The 19,379-nt window shown below is 37.0% G+C and overlaps 1 protein-coding gene across 5 annotated transcripts in view; it reads right to left on the bottom strand.

Annotated features, from left to right (window-relative positions):
- Positions 1 to 19,379, bottom strand: part of HMG20A (high mobility group 20A) — a 68,524-nt gene that overhangs the window by 27,823 nt on the left and 21,322 nt on the right. Inside the window, exons 2-3 of one of the 5 annotated variants that reach the window (XM_019441372.2) lie at positions 11,691 to 11,772; positions 2,215 to 2,251 (exon numbers count right to left, since the gene is read on the bottom strand). The exons of 2 other annotated variants lie outside the window; for them this stretch is intronic. The gene's annotated coding sequence lies outside the window, so the exon portion shown is untranslated. The remainder of the gene's footprint in view (positions 1 to 2,214; positions 2,252 to 11,690; positions 11,773 to 19,379) is intronic. 2 more of the 5 variants (XM_053888826.1, XM_019441373.2) reach the window with 2 other exon arrangements.

Genomic DNA, 19,379 nt, shown 5'->3' with positions numbered 1-19,379 from the left:
AAAGCAGAGAGAGAAACTTCAGACTCAATCAGGAGTTTATTCCATGTGCCAGGAAGCTTGCTAACCCTTCTCAATTCCTTCAAGACAAGGGGATTTACAAGGGGCTCTGACAAATACTGCAACATTCCATTCTAGATGTTTTCTAGAATAATCCTGACATAGGTGTATTTACATTTTAATTTGATTTTAATTCACATTATGCACAGACCAGATTAGAGCCTGGGCTTTAAGGGCTGCTAACATCACCTTACACTGATATTCATCTTACCAAAAAAAACCCCTAATCAATTAAATGCCATACAGTCTAACTGTAAACCACAGGAAAACATTCAGATAGGTATTCACTCCCAAACCTTAAAAGGACCCATTTAGCTGGCTTCTTATTAAAGTCTCCCTAAAAGTAAATGGCCTTTCAATAACTTTAAGATTCAGCATTTGAAGTTCCTGGCATCTCTTACTGAACCTCAAAGGTGATATATTATCTGGCGGGGGGTGGGGGGGGTGGGGGTGGTGGCGCCAAATGAACTCTTTTCATTCTCTGTGCCAACATGACCGTCTTCAAGTGTTTCCCAGTTCTCTTCAGTCATTGTTGAGGTATTGGGAGCAAGATTGGGAGGCAGCTGGACAACACAACCTTAGCAACATATAAACAGATCATATAAACAAAGGAAGTTGAGAGAACACAAATGTCTTGCTTCTTTTTCTTAAGTTTGTTTTACTGAACCCATATGGCTTCAGATATATTTTCTCTAGTGTTACTGAGTAGTCAGGTCCCTAAGAAATGAGTAATAAAGTGGGTGGAAGGTTAAGGGGCCAAGATCAACAAAAGAAGGAAATGAGGAAAAAGTCCAGGAAAATCCAAAAGCCTCTAAACTAGTCCAATAAGTTGGAAAAGAAAATGATTCCCAAGAATATGGCTGGGATCCTGAAAGGTTCTGCTTTCATATGGTCCATGAGGGGGTGATTCAAACTGAATCACGGCTACTAAGCCATTGATTGCCAAAAAGCCTCTCAGTGTAGCATCTGTGTCTGATAATGTCTCAGTACAGAGGTCAAACTGAACTTTGAAATTCTATGTGAAGCACTTAAGAAATGTAATGAATGCTACTCTGGAAGGGAAAAGAAGAGAAATATGCACAAAGACAAAGCAACATACAAATCTGGTTCTCTGCTGCAGTTTACATAAGTAAGCATATCATGCAGATGTTTCCTGGCAGACAGGTTCTGTACCAAGTGAAGGCTTCTACCAGGAGGCCTCAAAAAAATGGTATTACGTTGAGGCTTATAGTTTAAACCAGGGTCCAGACTGTAGCTTTGGAAATCCAAAAATTCCCTCTAACACTAACCACTCACTGAAAAAAATGGATGCATAAAACATGATGCCAATTTAAGATATTTTAATGACAATTATAAAAATTATAATGATAATTATCTTAAGCACACTAGGTATTTATTGGCCAATCAACACATTTTCTCCCTGTAGTAATATGGGGAGCCAAACTATATTCAGAACATTGCTTTGGTCAATATAGGTGGAGCTTAAGAAATGTTTTTCAACTAAGATTTTCCTAGTAACCCTTCCCAACAAAAGGGATGATTTCAACAATGAGACTACATTACTCCAAATGTGTTGGACAGTGCTGGAAGCCTAATTTATACCTAGATTTTCTGGGGCTGGCTCTTTTCAAGCAACCTTTCCTTACTTTACATATGTTAATCCCACTTCATTAAGTTCTTTCATGGAGATGCACAACATTCCCTCCCATCACATACCTGAGTCGAGAGGTGGGATTCTGCCTTCTTTGTCCACATTAAACCCTTATATAAAACTTTCAATTCTTTTCAAAATCATGTCATTTTGCTAACCAACCTCAAATTCAAATGTGTCTGACCACTATTTCCTGTCATTTCAGCTTTCTCAATTACTTCTACAACTGACCTCTAACCACACAAACCTCTATTCACTCTTTTTAAAGAAAATATTTATTTAATTTTGAGAGAGAAAGAGCACACGTGAAAGCGGGGAAGTTGCAGAGAGAGAGGAGGATAGAGGATCCAAAGTGGGCTCTGTTCTGACAGCAGAGAGTCTGATGCCGGCCTCGAACTCGTGAACCGTGAGATCATGAACTGAGCCGAAGTTGGATGCTTGACTGACTGAGCCACCTAGGCTCCCCCTGATAGAGAATTTAAAGTAATGATCATAAAGATACTCACTGGACTTGAGAAAAGAATGGAGAACATCAGTGAGACCCTTAAAATAGAGATAAAAAAGAACCAATCAGAGATGACGAACACAATACATGAAATTAAAAATTAACTAGATGAAATAAACAGCAGGCTAGAAAGAGCAGAGGAATGAATTAATGATCTGGGAGACAGAGTAATGGAAAGTAACCAAGCTGAGCAGGTGAGAAAAAAAATTATGCAAAATGAGAATAGACTTAGGGAACTCAGTGACTCCATCAAGTATAACAACATTCACATTATAGGGGTCCCAGGAGAAGAGAGAAACAAGGGGCACAAAATTTATTTGAAGAAATAATAGCTGAAAACTTCTGTAAGGAAACAGATATCCAGATCCAGAAGGCAGAGAAATTCCCCCAACAAAAATCAACCCTAGGAAGTCTACACCAAGACACACAGTAATTAAAATGTCAAAAAGTAGTGATTAAAAGAGAATTTTAAAAGCAGCAAGAGAAAAGAAGACTTTTCCTGGGAAATGTTACACACAAGGAAAACCCCATAAGGCTATAAGTGGATTTTTCTGTAGAAACTTTGCAGGCCAGAAGGGAATGGCATGATACATTCAAAGTATTGAAAGGAAAAAATCTGTAGCCAAGAATATACTATTTAGCAAGGTTATCATTCCCAATAGTAGGGAATGATAAAGACTTTCTTAGACAAAAGCTAAAGGATAATGACCACTAAACCAGCCCTACAACAAATGTTAAAGGGGAATCTTTGAGTGGAAAGGAAAGACTATAAGTAAGAGAAATAAAAGTAGGAAATACAAAGGTAGTAAAAATAAGTATATTTGTAGAAGTCAATCAAGGGATTCACAAAAGAAAATAATGTAAAATACGGTATCATACACCTAAAACATGGGGGAGAGAAAGGGGAAAGACTGGGTTCAAACTTAAGTGACCATCAACTTAATATATACTGCTATATGCAGAAGATGTGATATACAAACCTAATGGTAATTATAAATCAAAAACCAGAAATAGATGCACAAAGAATAAAGAGAAAGAAATCCAAATGTATCACTAAAGAAAGCCAGAAAACTGTGATAGAGAGCAAGAGAAGGATCAGAGAAGAAGGAATGGAAATGATATGATACCAATTAAAAGAAAGAGAGAGTAGCTATATTAATTTCAGACAGAGCAGATTTCAGAGCAAAGAAAGTGATCAGGGAGAAAGAGGGGCATTACATAATGCCAGGGGACAATCAAAGAAGACATAATAATCTTTAATATTTATATGTCTAACCACAGAGGGTCAAAACAGGTGAGGCAAAAACTAATAGAAGTGCAAGGAGAAACAGATGAATCCACAATTATAGCTAGAGACTTTAACACGCCTGTAACAGAAATAGATATTTAAGAAGACAGAAAATCATTAAGAACAATGTTGAACTCAACAGCACCGTATATCAATTGGATATAATTGATATCTGTAGGACTACTTCATCTAACAACAGCAGATTACATATTTTTCTCAAGCTCACATGGCACATTCACCAAGATATACCAAAACATATCTTAAATTTAAAATAATAGAATTCATATAATGTTTACTTTCAGACCACAATGAAATTAACCTAGAAATCAGTAACAGAAAGAAGGCTGGAAAATCCTAAAATACTTGGAAATTAAACAACATACTTATAAATAACACGAGTCAAAGAAGAAACCAAGAGAAATTTAAAAATACTTTCAACTAAAAAAAGATGAAATTATAATTTATGGGGGTGCCTGAGTGGCTCAGTCAGTTGAATGTCCAAGTCTTGCTTTCGGCTCAAGTCATAATCTCACAGATTGTGGAAAAGAGCCCCATGTCAGGTTCTGTGCTGACAGCACGGAGCCTGCTTGGGATTCTCTCTCTCCCTCTCTCTCTGCCCCTCCCCCTGTCATGTTCTTGCTCAAAATAAATACATTAATATTAAAGAAAAAAAAGAAAATACAGTTTATGAAAATTTGTGGGATGCAGCAAAAGCAGTGCTTAAAAGTAAATTTACAGCACTGAATGCATATATTAGAAAACAAGAAAGATTTAAAATCCATAATCTAAGCTTTTACTTTAGGAAACTGGAAAACATAGAGCACATTAAATTCAAAGTAAGCACAAGATAAGATATAATAAAAATTAGAGAAGAAATCAGTAAAATTGAGGGGCGCCTGGGTGGCTCAGTTGGTTGAATGTCCAACTTTTGATCTCGGCTCAAGTCATGATCTCAAGGTTCATGGGATCAAGCCCTACATTGGGCTCTATGCTGACAGCATGGGGCCTGCTTGGGATTCTCTCTCTTCACCTCCCCTGCTCTTTCTCCTTCTCTCTTAAAAGAAATAAATATACAAACTTTAAAATGTTAAAAAAAAAAAAGAAATCAGTAAAACTGAAAATAGGAAGTCAATCAAGAAAAATCAGCAAAACCAAAAGGTGGTTCTTTTAAAAGGTCAATCAGGGGGCGCCTGGGTGGCTCAGTCGGTTGAGCGTCCGACTTCAGCCCAGGTCATGATCTCGCGGTCCGTGAGTTCGAGCCCCGCGTCGGGCTCTGTGCTGACAGCTCGGAGCCTGGAGCCTGTTTCAGATTCTGTGTCTCCCTCTCTCTCTGACCCTCCCCTGTTCATGCTCTGTCTCTCTCTGTCTCAAAAATAAATAAATATTAAAAAAAAATTTTTTTTTAAATAATAAAAGGTCAATCAGTCAGCCTCTGGCCAGGCTAACTAAGAATAAAAGAGGAATGACACAAATTACTATTGTAAGAAATGAAAGAGGGGACACTACTATAGATCTCATGGACATTAAAAGGATAATAAAGGAATACTATGGACAACTTTGTGGGCATAAAGTGATAACGAAGATGAAATGAACCAATTCTTTGAAAGATACAATCTGCTAAAACTCACAAAGAAACAGACAATCTGATTAGACCTATCTATTAAATAAATTGAATCAATAGTTAATAACTTTCCAAAACAGAAAGCAGACACAGATGGGTTCACTGGTGAATTCTACTAAACATTTAAGGAAGAAATTAACAATCTTTGACAATCTCTTTCAGAGAAAAGAAGCAGAAAGAATACTTTCTAATTCATTTTATGTGGCTAGCATCACTCTAATATCCAAACAAAGACATTACACACAGAAAAATATAGACCAATAGCTCTCATGAACATAGATATAAAAATCCTCAACAGAATATTAGCAAAGTGAATCAAACAATGTATAAAAAGAATTATACACCATGACCAAGTGAAATTCATCATAGATATGTAATGCAGGTTCAACATTCAAAAATTAATTAATGTAATCCATTATATCCATAGGATAAAGAAGAATCACATGATCAGATACAGAAAAAGCATTTGATAAAATCTAACACCCATTCATGATACAAATTCTCAGCAAACTAGGAATAGAAGAGACTTCTTCAACTTGATAAAGAACACCTGAAAAACCCTACAGCTAATACCAAAATTCACGGTGAGAAACATAAAGCTTCTCCTCCAAAACCAGGGATGAAGCAAAGATGTCCAGCCCCCACCCCAAAAGCTTTCCAACATTATAGTGGAAGTCCTAGCTAATGCAATAAGTCACGAAAAGCAAATGAAAGATATATAGATTGGGAAGTTAGAAATAACTCTTTGTTCAGAGATGACATGATTGAATATGTAGAAAATCTGAATGAATTGACAAAAACTCCTGAAACTAATAAGCGAGTATAGCAAGGCTGCAGGATACTAGGTTAATATATAGACGTTAACTGCATCATGCAATACAATGCAGTATGTATCAGCAATGAACAAGTAGGATTTGAAATTAAAAACACATTACCATTTATATAAGCATTCCCCAAAATGAAGTACTTAGGTAAGATCTATGAGGCCTATATGAGAAAAACCCTAAAACTCTGATGAAAGATGCCAAAGAAGTAATAAATAAGTGGAGAAATATTCTGTGTTAACGAACAGGAAAACTCAATATTGTCAAGATGCCAGTTCTTTTCAGCTTGATATATAGATTCAACTCAATTTCAGTAAAAATCCCAGCAAGTTATTTTGTGGATGTAAAAAAAATGATTCTAAAGTTTATATGGAGAGGCACAAGACCCAAAATAGCCAACTCAATACTGAAGGAGAAGAACAAAGGTGGGAGACCAACAGTACCTAACTTCAAGATTTCCTATTAAGTTACAATAATCAAGATAGTGTGGTACTGGTAAAAGACAAGACAAATAGATCAATGGAATAGAATAGAGAGTCCAGAAATAAACCCATATAAAAATAGTCAACCCATCTCTGACAAAGAAACAAAGGCAATACAATAAAGCAGACTGTCTCTTAACAAATGGTGCTGGAGGGGTGCCTGGGTGGCTCAGTCAGTTAAGTGTCCAACTTTGGCTCAGGTCATGATCTCGCAGTTTGTGGGTTTGAGCCCCACGTTGGATCTGTGCTGACAGCTCAGAGGCTGGAGCCTGCTTTGGATTCTGTCTCCCTCTCTGCCCGCCCCCCACCCCCACCTCTGCTCTCATTCTGTCTCTCTCTCAAAAGTAAATAAACATTAAAAAAAAAAGAATCTAGACACAGACCTTACACCCTTCACAAAAAGTAACTCAAAATAGATCAGAAATCTAAATGTAAAGCACAGAACTACAACATTCCTACAGGATAACATAGAGAAAATCTAGATGATTTTGGGTATGGCAATGACTTTTTACACAAAACAACAAAGGCATGATCCATGAAAGAAAGAACTTATAAGCTGGACTTCATTATAATGAAAAACTGTTCCTCTGAAGAGGACAATGTCAAAAGAATGAGGAGACAAGCCACAGATTTGGAGAAAGTATATGCAGAAGACACATTTGATAAAAAAACTTTTACCAAAAATACACAAAGAACTCGTAAATCTTAACAGTAAGAAATAATTCATTTTAAAAATGGGCAAAAGACTTGAACAGACTCCTCATCAAAGAAAATATACAGATGGCAAGTAGGCACATGAAAAGATGTTCAATATCACGTCATTAAGAAACTGAAAATTAAAACGAGATACAACTACATAGCTATTAAAATGATTACAATGGCTATTAAAAATCCAACACAGGGGTACCTGGGTAGCTCAGTCTGTTAAGCATCCAACTTCAGCTCAGGTCATGATCTTGGCGGTTTGTGAGTTAGAGCTGGGCATTGGGTTCTGCACTGACAGCTCAGAGCACGGAGCCTGCTTCAGGTTCTGTGCTGCCCCTCCCTTGTTCGTGTTCTGTCTCTCTCTCAAAAAATAAATGAACATTAAAAAAAAAATTTAAAAAAAATCCAAAACAGTGACAACACCAAATGCTGATGTGGATTTAGAACAGGAACTCTATTCATTGTTGGTGGGAATGAACACAAAATGGGTCAGCCACTATGGAAGACCATTTGGTGTGTCATATTCTTTTTTCTTTCTTTCTTTCTTTCTTTCTTTTTTTTTTTTTTTGAGAGAGAGAGAGAGAGAGAGAGAGAGAGAGAGAGAGAGAGAGAGAGATTGATTATGAATAGGGAAGGGGTACAGGGAGAGGGACAGAGAGATTCTTAAGCAGGCTCCATGCCCAGCTCAGAGCCTGACATGGGGCTCGATACCATGAACTGTGAGATCATGACATGAGCTAAAATCAAGAGTCAGCCACTTAACTGAGTCACCCAGGTGCCCCAAAACTATTCACTTTCCTTACCAGCAATTGCATTCCTTGGTATTTACTCAAAGGAACTAAAAACCTACGTTCACTAAAAACCTGCACATGAATGTTTATAGCAGTTTTATTCATAACATCAAAATTTGGACACAACCATGATGTCTTTCAGTAGGCAAGCTGATAAACTGTGGCACATCCAGATAATGGACTATTATTCAGTGCTAAAAACAAATGAGTTATCAAGCCATGAAAAGATATGGAGTAAACTTAAATGCATATTACTAAGTGAAAGAAGTCAATCTGAAAAGGCTATATACTCTGATTCCAACCATATGACATCCAGATAAGGCAAAACTGTGCACATAGTAAAAAGATAAGTGATTGCCAGGATTAGAGGGGAGGCAGGGGTGAACAGGCAGAACACAAAGGATTTTTAGGGCAGTGAACTATTCTGTACAATACTACAACAGTGGATATATATCATATGTTTGTTAAATCCCATAGAAGGTACAACACCAAGGGTGAACCCTAATGTAAACTAGGATTTTGGATGATGATTATGTCAATGTAAGCTCACTGACTGTAACAAATGGACGACTCTGGTTGGGGATGCTGACAATGGAAGAGGTTGTGGCATGTGTGAGGACAAGGAATACATGGGAATTCTTAGTACTTTCTGCTAGATTTTGTTATGAACCTAAAACCACTATAAAATATAAAGTTTATTAATTAAAAATTACCATAAATATTATATATTTAATGTATTATAATTACATAATTTATAAGAAGATAGTCCTATAAACATGTTTCTATACAACAAAATACAACAATAAATAAAACTGATTTTGATATGCAAGTACTTTAACCGGAGTTCATGATAGCACAGAGAATTGTCTACCAGCCATGAACATTAAGCTAAGAGCAGTCAGTAGGCTGTAGGCATTAATCAATATGTTTTACAGAGCAAATAAGAACACTGGCTAATCCCATCAGGCAGTTAACTGGGGTTCAGTTAAGTATAATTCAGCTAAGAACTCTTTCACTGTAGGTTTTGATATGGTAGATGAGAGGGAAAAAGATAATTAAGTACTTACTTTTGGGAGGGGTGAGGTAGTTAGTACGGGGGAGATAATTAGAGTATACATATAAGGCTTAGGGTTACTTCAAGAGAAGGGTATAAGGAGGTGTATGTCTGGCTGGGGGTTAGGCAGGGGTGGGCAGAAACTATGGCTTTCTATTTCTAAAATCTAGAGCATAGGCTCCTATAACTATAAATATTAGTAATTTTTAAAAATGTTGTTAGGGTAGTATAGGAATTAAACAATAAGGAAATGGATTCATTCATCAACAAATATTTATTGAGCATCTAACATTCCAGGCACTTTCTGTGCACTAGGGATACTGTGCAGATCAAAATAGGCAAAAATCCCTGCCCTCACATATCTCACAGTATACTGGGAAAGACAGACAAAAAACAAGATAAAAAAAAAGTAAAATGAATAATGTCATAGTGATAAGTACTAAGAAAAACACAGAGCCCATAGAGAGGCCAGGAAGAGTTCAAGGGAAGAGGGTGCTTGGAATTTTAAGTAGAGGCCAGTAAAGAGCTTACTGAGACCCGAAGGAGATGAAGCAGAGAGCTATGCATGTATGTGAGCACAGAGTGGTCCAGGCAGGAGGAACAACTAGTACAATGGAAAGTGACTGAAGGAGGCAATGTGGTGGATTGACATAGGGACAAAAATAGTAGATGAGATCCAGAGCTGACTGGGTACCAGACTCCAGAGGGATTTGTAAGTCATGGTAAGGACTTGCTTTTTAGTCAGAGAAGCCACTAGAGGGTTTGAGTAAACCTCACGTAGACATGGGGTCTAACATTTTTATAGGATCACTCTGGCTGCTGTTTTGAGAACAGAATGAAGAGTGGAGAGGGTCAAGGGTGGAAGTAAGGAGTTCATTTGGAAATCTACTGCAATAATCCATCTGAAAGATGATGGCTTGGCTCACAGTGGTAGTAGTGGAGGTGGTGAGAAGTGGTTAGATTCTTGACGTATTTTTGGAGGTAGAACCAATTTCTCAGTTCAAAATAACTGAAAAGAAATTAGGAATAAAATCTATAAGTTGTGGCCTGCATATATTTCAACTGCAGACTCGTAACTTGTTTAATGATAAAGGGCGGGCTATACTGACAATACGCTACTTGTAGTTTTTGTGAAGTTAAATATCGTATAGTGTTTTTGGGGGCCACCAAAGAAATAATCCAGCCTCATTTAATGCAAATGCTTGTAGAGTTTATATTTCAACAACAAGCATTTGTTGAGCACCTTTACTGTGTGACCAAGATTGTGCTTAGTGTCAAGTGGTACGTAGAACTGCTTTATAGAATTTTATAGTCTTTTTGTCCTTGGTCTAGAGATACTGTTTTCAAAACAGTGAGAATGGGAAGACGAGGCCAGAATTAGAAACAAACATAAATCTTCCTTCTTTATGATTTTTGGAAGTGAAAGTTTTACAAACTTTTGAGTCAGATATTTTCTTTTAAAAATATGGAAGTATTAGATCATCAAAAGAAACTGAGCACTGTTTAGATTTCCTTCTAGACAGTTTGATTACTGTACACGAACTGTTTCCCCTCAATGGAACCTTGATGGAGAATTGTTACCATTAGGACACAAAATGTGTTGTGAAGAGAAAGGAAACCCCAAACATCTCGAAACAATGTTTTGCATTATTGGTGCAAAGCACAGCGGCGACACAGGGAAAATAAACACCTCTTCCAAAGCAAAATTTGTCATTTTACAAGCAGGGTGTTGCCTTTTGAGTTCACAGTCCACCTATCTGGCTTTTTCATGGTGACTGCGGGTCCCAAGTGGCCCTTCCTACACAGACTACCTAACCACTGCTTTTATATTTGTAAACAAGGAGATAACTGCCCAAGTAGGACAACTTCTGGCCTAGCACCGGAACTAAGAGTTAAAGTAACCCAATAAAACTTGGCATTACTCTGTGTAGAGTGCTTTGCCAAACAATTTCCTGGGACACCAGGGTACTATGAAACAGTAAAAAGTGGGTGTGCATGAGGTGGGGGGGGTGGAGGGTGGGAGGTAGGTGGGGAAGGGGAATGCCATAAAGGGCATACTCCCTCTGGGAGGCCATAGGTATACAAAAAGGCATTTTCAATGATACACAATGTTATAATCTAATTTACATTTGGAAAACCAAAGCAATTAAGTACACAAAGTGCAGAAAGTTAATGTTCTTGTTTGGTGAAGCTACATTTGTATATTTTTTCACTTACTTCTGGGTGATTCTCATGGAGGGTATATTAGAATAGAGGAATTTTATGTTTATCAAGAGGGGAAATGAGTTTTCAATGAGTTTGAAATGAGTTTTAAAGCTGAAAAATACTGCTTTTCACAGTTGATTATATGTAACTATGACATGCATTGAAGACACAGTGCTAAATGAGATTTGACAGGAAATTCTTGTCCTTTTATAGTTCATGATGTAGTGGGGGACAGATGGACAAACAGTAAAAAAAAAAAAAAAAAAAAAAGTAAAGGTTGTAGCTGATGTGTATAATGATATTTATTTATTTATTTATTTATTTATTTATTTATTTAAATGTTATGAGAAAAATAGGGAAGAGATACAGATGAACAGATGGAGTGAAGAGCTAAGATAACTGTTAATTATCATAATAAATTCACAAATCACATCTGAGATCTGAAGGAAACAGAAAATACCAGCTGAGAGAATGCCTGAGAAGGAACACTAAGAACAGAGTACTCACATGTTTGGAATCTACTTTCGTTATCAAGGAGGTAGATAGGATTCCTTTCTTGCTCTAAAACAAAATGGTTCAAGCCTAGAATCTGAGGAAGGCAAAATATGAGAAAGCAGAAGAAACAAAGGTCCCTAGTATTTTGACCCAAACAAAAACTTCCTGGTTAACAGTTCTAGGGTAAGGGTCCTTACTGGTTCAAGGAACAGTGCTCCTCTATCTTCTTACATTTTACACTGTTCTCTTCAGCTGAAACCTGCAGCTGTGAAACAACACTGTGAAGAGAAGGAAAGAATGTTCCTTTCTATTACAAGCAATAACTCCCAAATCTTTTACCCTTTCAAAGCCAACGAATACTAGAAGATGGCATGTTTTGAGGAGGAAAATTGAACTGTTTATAAAAACGATAGTGTAATAAAAGGAAAGAGACTCCATCAAAGAAAGCATTCTTCATTTTAATCAACTCACAAAAAATTCTCTTCCTAGGGAGAATTCTTAAAAGAAAAACAGAGCTTTGGGCAGTAGGGAATTTTTCTTCAGCCAAAAGTTGAAGACAAAATACCAAAAACACTTTAGATGCAGGGAGGCCCAGCAGTAATATATTGTCTTCACTACTGTAAACAGTAAAATGAAATTCAGTTGTCCTCACAAAACAAATAAGACACAATTGCAATGTACTTAATATAACAGTTTAAAATGGAGAATATTTAAAACTCAGAATTATATTTATATATTTTGCTTTTATTTTTTAAATTTATTAAAAATTTTTTAAAATGTTTATTGATTTTTGAGAGAGAGAGAGAGAGAGAGAGAGAGAGAGAGAGAGAGAGACAGGCATAGGGGGAGACACAGAATCTGAAGCAGGCTCCAGGCTCTGAGCTGTCAGCGCAGAGTCTGACGCGGAACTCGAACTCACAAACCATGAGACCGTGGCCTGAGCTTAAGTCAGATGTTAAACCGACTGAGCCACCCACCCAAGTGCCCCTCTATATTTTGCTTATAAATCCTAAATTGTCACAATGCTCAGGGCTTTAGTAAATCAAATGGCTACCGAATTCAAATTTGACATATATCATGCTCTACAAGTCCAGTTTCCTAGGAACATTTTTCCCTTAAGTAACCTACCCAATATGATAAGGCCTGCCCTTCATACACAGGGCCTCTAGGCTCTCACTCTACCCAAGCAATTCAGACCAAGTGGATGGATGTTACCTTCCTGGTTTATTATAAGCTTATGATTTTGTTTCCTTTGTTTTCAGGTAACAGAAAAACAGGTTTAACACCACTTTAGTTGTAACTCTAACTGAAGAGTAACCAGACTAATTAAATCACCTCAAGATTCTTGTGTTTAGTGTATTTACTAAAATCTGACAAAATCTGCATTTCCAGAGTTGCCTACTGCTGTTGCAAGACTCACTTGTCCAGTAAGGCAGGACTAGGTCCCAGGGAGTAAGAATGTATACAATGATTTATTTTGCTCTTCCTTCTGCATTAAATACATCTACTTCCTTGTGTTAGTGCAAATTACTTCTGTCAAGAACAGAAATCCACTATGCAACCAAGTAGAGGCATTATATGATTATCTGCTTTCAATACTTTCATATGTAAAATGGGGCTGATACCTTCCCTACTTAACTCAAAAAGATGTTGTAAAGGACAAATAAATATTTCTTTACGTGCTCTGCAAACCATAAAAGAACGTGAAAGCTATTTTTGCTAATCACGTTACAAAGTTTTCAACGAAATATTTACGAGAAAGTATACTATACAGACTATAATTATATTAGGGGTGCCTGGGCGGCTCGTTAAGCGCCCCACTTCAGCTCACGTCATGATCTCACGGTTCATGGGTTCGAGCTCTGCATTGGGCTCTCTGTGCTCTCTGCTGTTAACGCAGAGCCTGCTTCTGATACCCTGTCTTCCTCTCTCTCTGACCCTCCCCTGCTCAAGCTCTGTCTCAAAGATAAATAAACACTAAAAAAAAAAAAAAAAAAAAGTTATTGTGGGGATCAGTATTTCTTTATGTGCTCTGCAAACCAAAAAAGAATGTGAAAGCTATTTTGCTAATCATGTTACAAAGTTCTCAACGAAATATTTATGAGAAAGTATTATACAGACTATATTAGAAGACCAGATAAAAAAGAAATAGATTGTAAGGAAACCAAAATACTCAAAGTAATTATGTTAGGGTGGTAGAATTATGAATAATTACTTTCTACTTTGTTTTAACTTTCCAACATCCAGTAATATGGTCATGTTACTTTATTTTCTTTAAGGATTAAAAAAAATATTTTTAATGTTTATTTTATTTTTGAGAGGAGGGAGGGGCAGAGAGAAAGGGGGCAGAGGATGCGAGGCAGGCTCTGTGCTGACAGCAGAGAGCTTGATGCAGGGCTCGACTGTGAGATCATGACCTGAGCAGAAGTTGGCCACACAGGTGCCCTGATGGTTATGTTACTTAAAAAGAGGAAATGCCATCAAGAATCCTAGGACTTTTTTCTTTTTTTAAGAGACAGAGGGAGAGAGAGAAAGAATCTTAAGCAGGCTCCACGCTCAGTGTTGAGCCCAAGGCAGGGCTCAATTCCACGACCCTGGGATCAGGACCTGAGCCAAAATCAAGTCGGTTGCTTGACTGACTGAGCCACCCAGGCACCCCCAAGAATCACAGGCTTTTTAAACTTAAATTTTAATCTGACACACAATATATGAATACACTTTCTTTTCTAACATTTGACTACACATAAAGCTAAAATTCTCTTTGACCAGATTCTCTCCACCCCCCTCTCCAGAAAAATACACCATTAGAGGAGTTAACAGCTTACTGCTGAAAGGAGTCTTAGAATTTCTAGTGATATATTCATTTTCTCTCTTTCTCAAATCAGAATTAGCCCTACAGGGCAGAGAAGAGTAAATATGTCTAGCAGGAAACGTATGAGGGTATAGTTTATGAACTTTGTGTTTTATATTAAAAAATTCATTTAAATTCTGCATTCAATTTTATGAAACAGTGTTTATCTTAACACATGAATGTTTGAAACTACAGGAGACCAGGGGAAAGCATCTTATACTCTTAAAACAATAATATATTTCCTTATGAGTGCAATACCACATAGCACAGATTAGGTTTGCTTTCCTGAGAGATAATGGACAAATTTTGATACTGAGAAAAAGAAGTGTTGTGACTTCCTATTTCTTCTCTACCATACAGCAATATAATGACAAATCCTGCTATTGTCTAGAAGTGTATGGTTTACTCAATTTATACTCTGTTACTTTTCCAGATAAAATTATATGACAACACACTGCAGTTATCATACAAAAATCTCATTTAATTATGGGAAAACAATCCATGACCATGAGTTTAATATGGCTTGGCATCTCCCTAAAAGGTTTAATTCTGGACATTACAATACATCTGAGGTTGATAAATGTATATTCTTATGTCACTGGTAGAAAAAGTAACAAGCTTTTATAAATAAGTTATCATTTTACTTCTTGCTAATATATCTTCAGATATACTTCAAACAGAATATATTTACTCCATCTCCAATTCCACTGTCATTTCTTCCCCTTCAGAAATTTGACTCCAAATCTGGTTAGATGAAAAAGCTCATCATTACAGTGTTTTTCCACAGAAGCATCTTCTCTGGAGGCATTTATTCTTATTACAAAGTCTCTTGAAATATCTAATTTGGCTCTGGGTGTTTAGTAACATTAGCATATTTAAAAGAAAAAATTGGTAACTTAAAATCAAGATGTACCAATGTGAACTATGAGGAAATTCTACAACAAATTCACTCACAATTTTAGTGGCGGAACCGAAGGACTTCAAATTTTTGAGAAAGAATTATGTGCTGTATGAACTACTTAGCAGGGCAACCTGAGGCAACAGAAAGAGCTGCAGAGTCAGGGAGTCTGGTTCTGAGTTCAGGCTATGCCACCAACTAGCTGTGTCTTCTGGGACCATTAAACTGATCTGGCCCAAGTTTCTTCATCTGCTAATGAAGGACAAAATCAATTCTAAATTTGTTTAGATGCCACACCATGACTGAACACCATGACTGAACACCATGAAAGAATACATTAAACTAAGTGACAGAACTAAAAACAATTTTATAGGAATATATTAAAAATCCAATATTTATTTCTTTATATAATAAATTTATATAAATATATTTTATAAATATAATTCTATAACTTATAATGTACATAAATTTATAATAATTTACATACATTACAAAATCAAACCATAACCATGGGGGCACCTGGGTGGCCCAGTCAGTTGGGCATCCAACTCTTGATTTCATTTTTTTTTTTTAATTTTTAAACATTTATTCACTTTTGAGAGACAGGGCACAAGCAGGGGTAGGGCAGAGAGAGAGGGAGACACAGAATTCTGAAGCAGGCTTCAGGCTCTGAAATGTCAGCAGAGACCGTTGTGGGGCTCGAACTCACGAGCTGTGAGATCATGACCTGAGCCAAAGTTGGACACTCAACCAACTGAGCCACCCAGGCACCCCCGACTCTTGATTTCAGCTCAGGTCATGATCCCAGGGTCGTGCAACCGAGTCCCGTGTTGGGTTCTGCACTGGGCATGGAGCCTGCTCAACATTCTCTCTCTCTCTCTCTCTCTCTCTCTCTCTCTCTCTCTCTCTCTCTCCCCCTCCCTCCCTCCCTCCCTCCCTCTCCCCTGCTTTCATGCTCTTTCTCTAAAATAAAAAAAAAAAAAAAAAGAAAAATCATAACCATGAACATACATGTACATAAACAAAGTTCTTTAAGCACAGTATGCATTTCTGAATTCTTCTGTTAGTATTTATTTGCTATCTGGAAGTGAGTCATGGTTAATACTGAAGGCTCTTTTATCAGACTGTCTGGATTCAGATCCCATCTTTTATTTTTTAGCTATGGAAATTGGGCAAGTTAGCATCTCTGAACCTGTTCTTTCACCTGTAAATGAGGATAATAATAGTGCCTACTACAGAAGTTATTTGAAGAATTAATCCATGTAAAGCAACTAGTATGGTATCTATCACACGGTAAGAGCCTAATAATGACAGCAGTAATAGTGGCAAGCATTTGTATTGTTTACTAAGTAACAGCACTATTCTAAGGGTTTTACATGTATTATCCCATTTAATCCTCACAACTACCATATGAAGCAGATACTACCATTAGCCTCTGTTTTATAGTGAACAAACTGATTCACACAGAGGATAAGTAATATAACCAAATTAACTGTGACAGTCATTATAGCTATTTACAAATATTTTTAGTTCTCCTTTCAGGAATAGAGTAAGAATACGCCATGGAACTCAGAGAGTCAACTCATATATTTCAATGGAGTTTCTGTCATCATCCTTGCCTAACTGACCAAAAATAGTGTAGCCCTGTTAACCCATTTTGGACAAGTAGCATGAGTGAGGAAAAAAGCCACTGAGATTCCATAGTGGTTTTGTTACCAAAGCAGTAACTAAGTCTATCCTGATAGTAAATTTCAGATTTGGTATCATAATTATCTACTTATTCACAGCTAATGCTGAAAGTTTAAGAATTAGATTATGGGAGGGGCGCCTGAGTGGCTCAGTCAGCTGAGTCTGACTCTTAGTTTCAGCTCAGGTCATGATCTCACGGTGTGAGTTCGAGACCCACATCGGGCTCCATGTTGACAGCGTAGAGCCTGCTTGGGATTCTCTCTCTCTGCCTCTCTCTCTACCCCTCCCCCACTCACTCTCTGTCTCTCTCTCTCAAAAATAAAGAAAACTTTTTTAAAAAAAGAATTAAATTATGGGAGAAAATAAAACAATTCTATGCATTTCTTTTTTTCTTTTCTTTTTTTTTTTTTTGATGTATGAACCAATGAAAGTTTACCATTATCTAACTTAGTATCAGAATTTAAGAATTATTGGTCAAAATGTCTTCACAATCTTGGGCTAGGCAAAGACTTTTTATTTTTATTTATTTAAAAAATTTTTTTTGTTTAACGTTTATTTATTTTTGAGAGACAGAGAGAGACAGAACATGAGTGGGGGAGGGGCAGAGAGAGAGAGGGAGACACAGAATCTGAAGCAGGCTCCAGGCTCTGAGCTGTCAGCACAGAGCCCGATGTGGGGGTTGAACCCACGAACCCATGACCTGAACCGAAGTCGGACATTTAACCACTTAATCAACTGAGCCACTCAGGCGCCCCTAGGCAAAAACTTTTTAAAGAGGAAGCAAAAGGCACTCACCAGAGAAGAGAAAAATGATAAACTGGAGTTCACCAAAATTAAGAACATCTGTTCAGCAAAGATCATATTAAAAGTAAAAAAGTAAGCCACAGACAGAAATAATATTTGTAACATGTACATCCCCTAAAGACTCATATTCAGAATGTATAAAGAACACCTACAAATCAGTAAGGTGAAGAGAAATGATCCATTTTTTAAAAAAGGGGATACAAAATAAAGCAAGTACTTCATAAAAGAGCCCATCTAAATGATCAATAACTGTAGAAAAAGAAATACTACAGCGTATTCACCAAAATGGCTAAAATAAAAGATTGACAATACACAGTGTTGATAAGCATGAGGAGGAAATGAAATTCTCCTATGTTGTTGGTGGGAATTTAAATGTGCACAATCACTCTGGAAAACTGGCAGTAACTGCTAAAATTAACCTATCCTATGAACCAGCAATTGCATTCCTAGTAATATATTCTAGAGAAAGGAGTACTAATGTTCATCAAAAGACATGTATAAGAATGTGCATAGCCCCATTATTAAAAACAGGCTCAAAATGGAACCAACCCATTTCCATCAACAGTGGCAAGGATACATTACGGTATATTTCCACAACGAGATCGGCACAACATCTGCACAGATTGAACTACTGCTACATGCAACATAAATGAACCTCACAGACAAAAGGATGTCAAAAGAAACCGGACCCAGAGAGTAAATATTCTGTGAATCCATTTATGTGATGTTCAAGTACAGATAAAATTACTCTTTGGGGCACAAATCAGCATAGCGGTTATCTAGGGTAGGGGGAAAGAGGGTACTGACAGGAGAGCCTTCTGAAGTGCTGGAAATATTCACTGGTGCCTGTATATGTACAGATTCATTGACTTGTTCATTTAACATTTGTGCACTTTACTGTTTTAAAGTTAGAAGAAAAAAAGGAAGCGTTCGTTTAGGTAAGAATTCCAGGACTGACAGTTCCCACAAAAATCATCAGGTCTAACTACACATCCAAGGTTCAGGTCCCAACCTGAATGCTTCTCTTGAGAATGTCTGAAAGGCTCTGACCATTAGGATTTTCTTCATGATGAACTCTAAATCTATTCCTAAGGAGCTCCTGCCCTTGGGTTCTCATTCTACTCCTTTGGGGAAAAATAGAACAAGTGTTCTTGCTCCCTCTTCTAAATCATATTCCTTCAGTTATCCCAATACTCTCTGATGCCTGCTGAGATTCCTTTCAGCTCTAAAAATTCTAGAATTCTGTATTTTTATTAGTCCATATTTCTTTCATTTGCTTTCTCAGCATCTCTGTTGAACTCTACTCTTTCAACCAAAGTATTCTAAAGTTAAGCTTCAACCTGAGTTGATTACTAGCTTGTAGATCTTTAATCAAAATATGAATTTTAAATGTAGGTCAAAATTTACAGTATATAGCTGGTCACATCTGTATGCTTATGAGAGCAGGAAGGAACATCTC

Source organism: Panthera pardus, unplaced genomic scaffold (genome assembly GCF_024362965.1).
Source record: "Panthera pardus isolate Hobbes unplaced genomic scaffold, ASM2436296v1 HiC_scaffold_24, whole genome shotgun sequence".
NCBI classification, from domain to species: Eukaryota; Metazoa; Chordata; class Mammalia; order Carnivora; family Felidae; genus Panthera; species Panthera pardus.
Note: the sequence above shows the minus strand (reverse complement) of the source record. Positions and strands in the feature narration are given on the sequence as shown.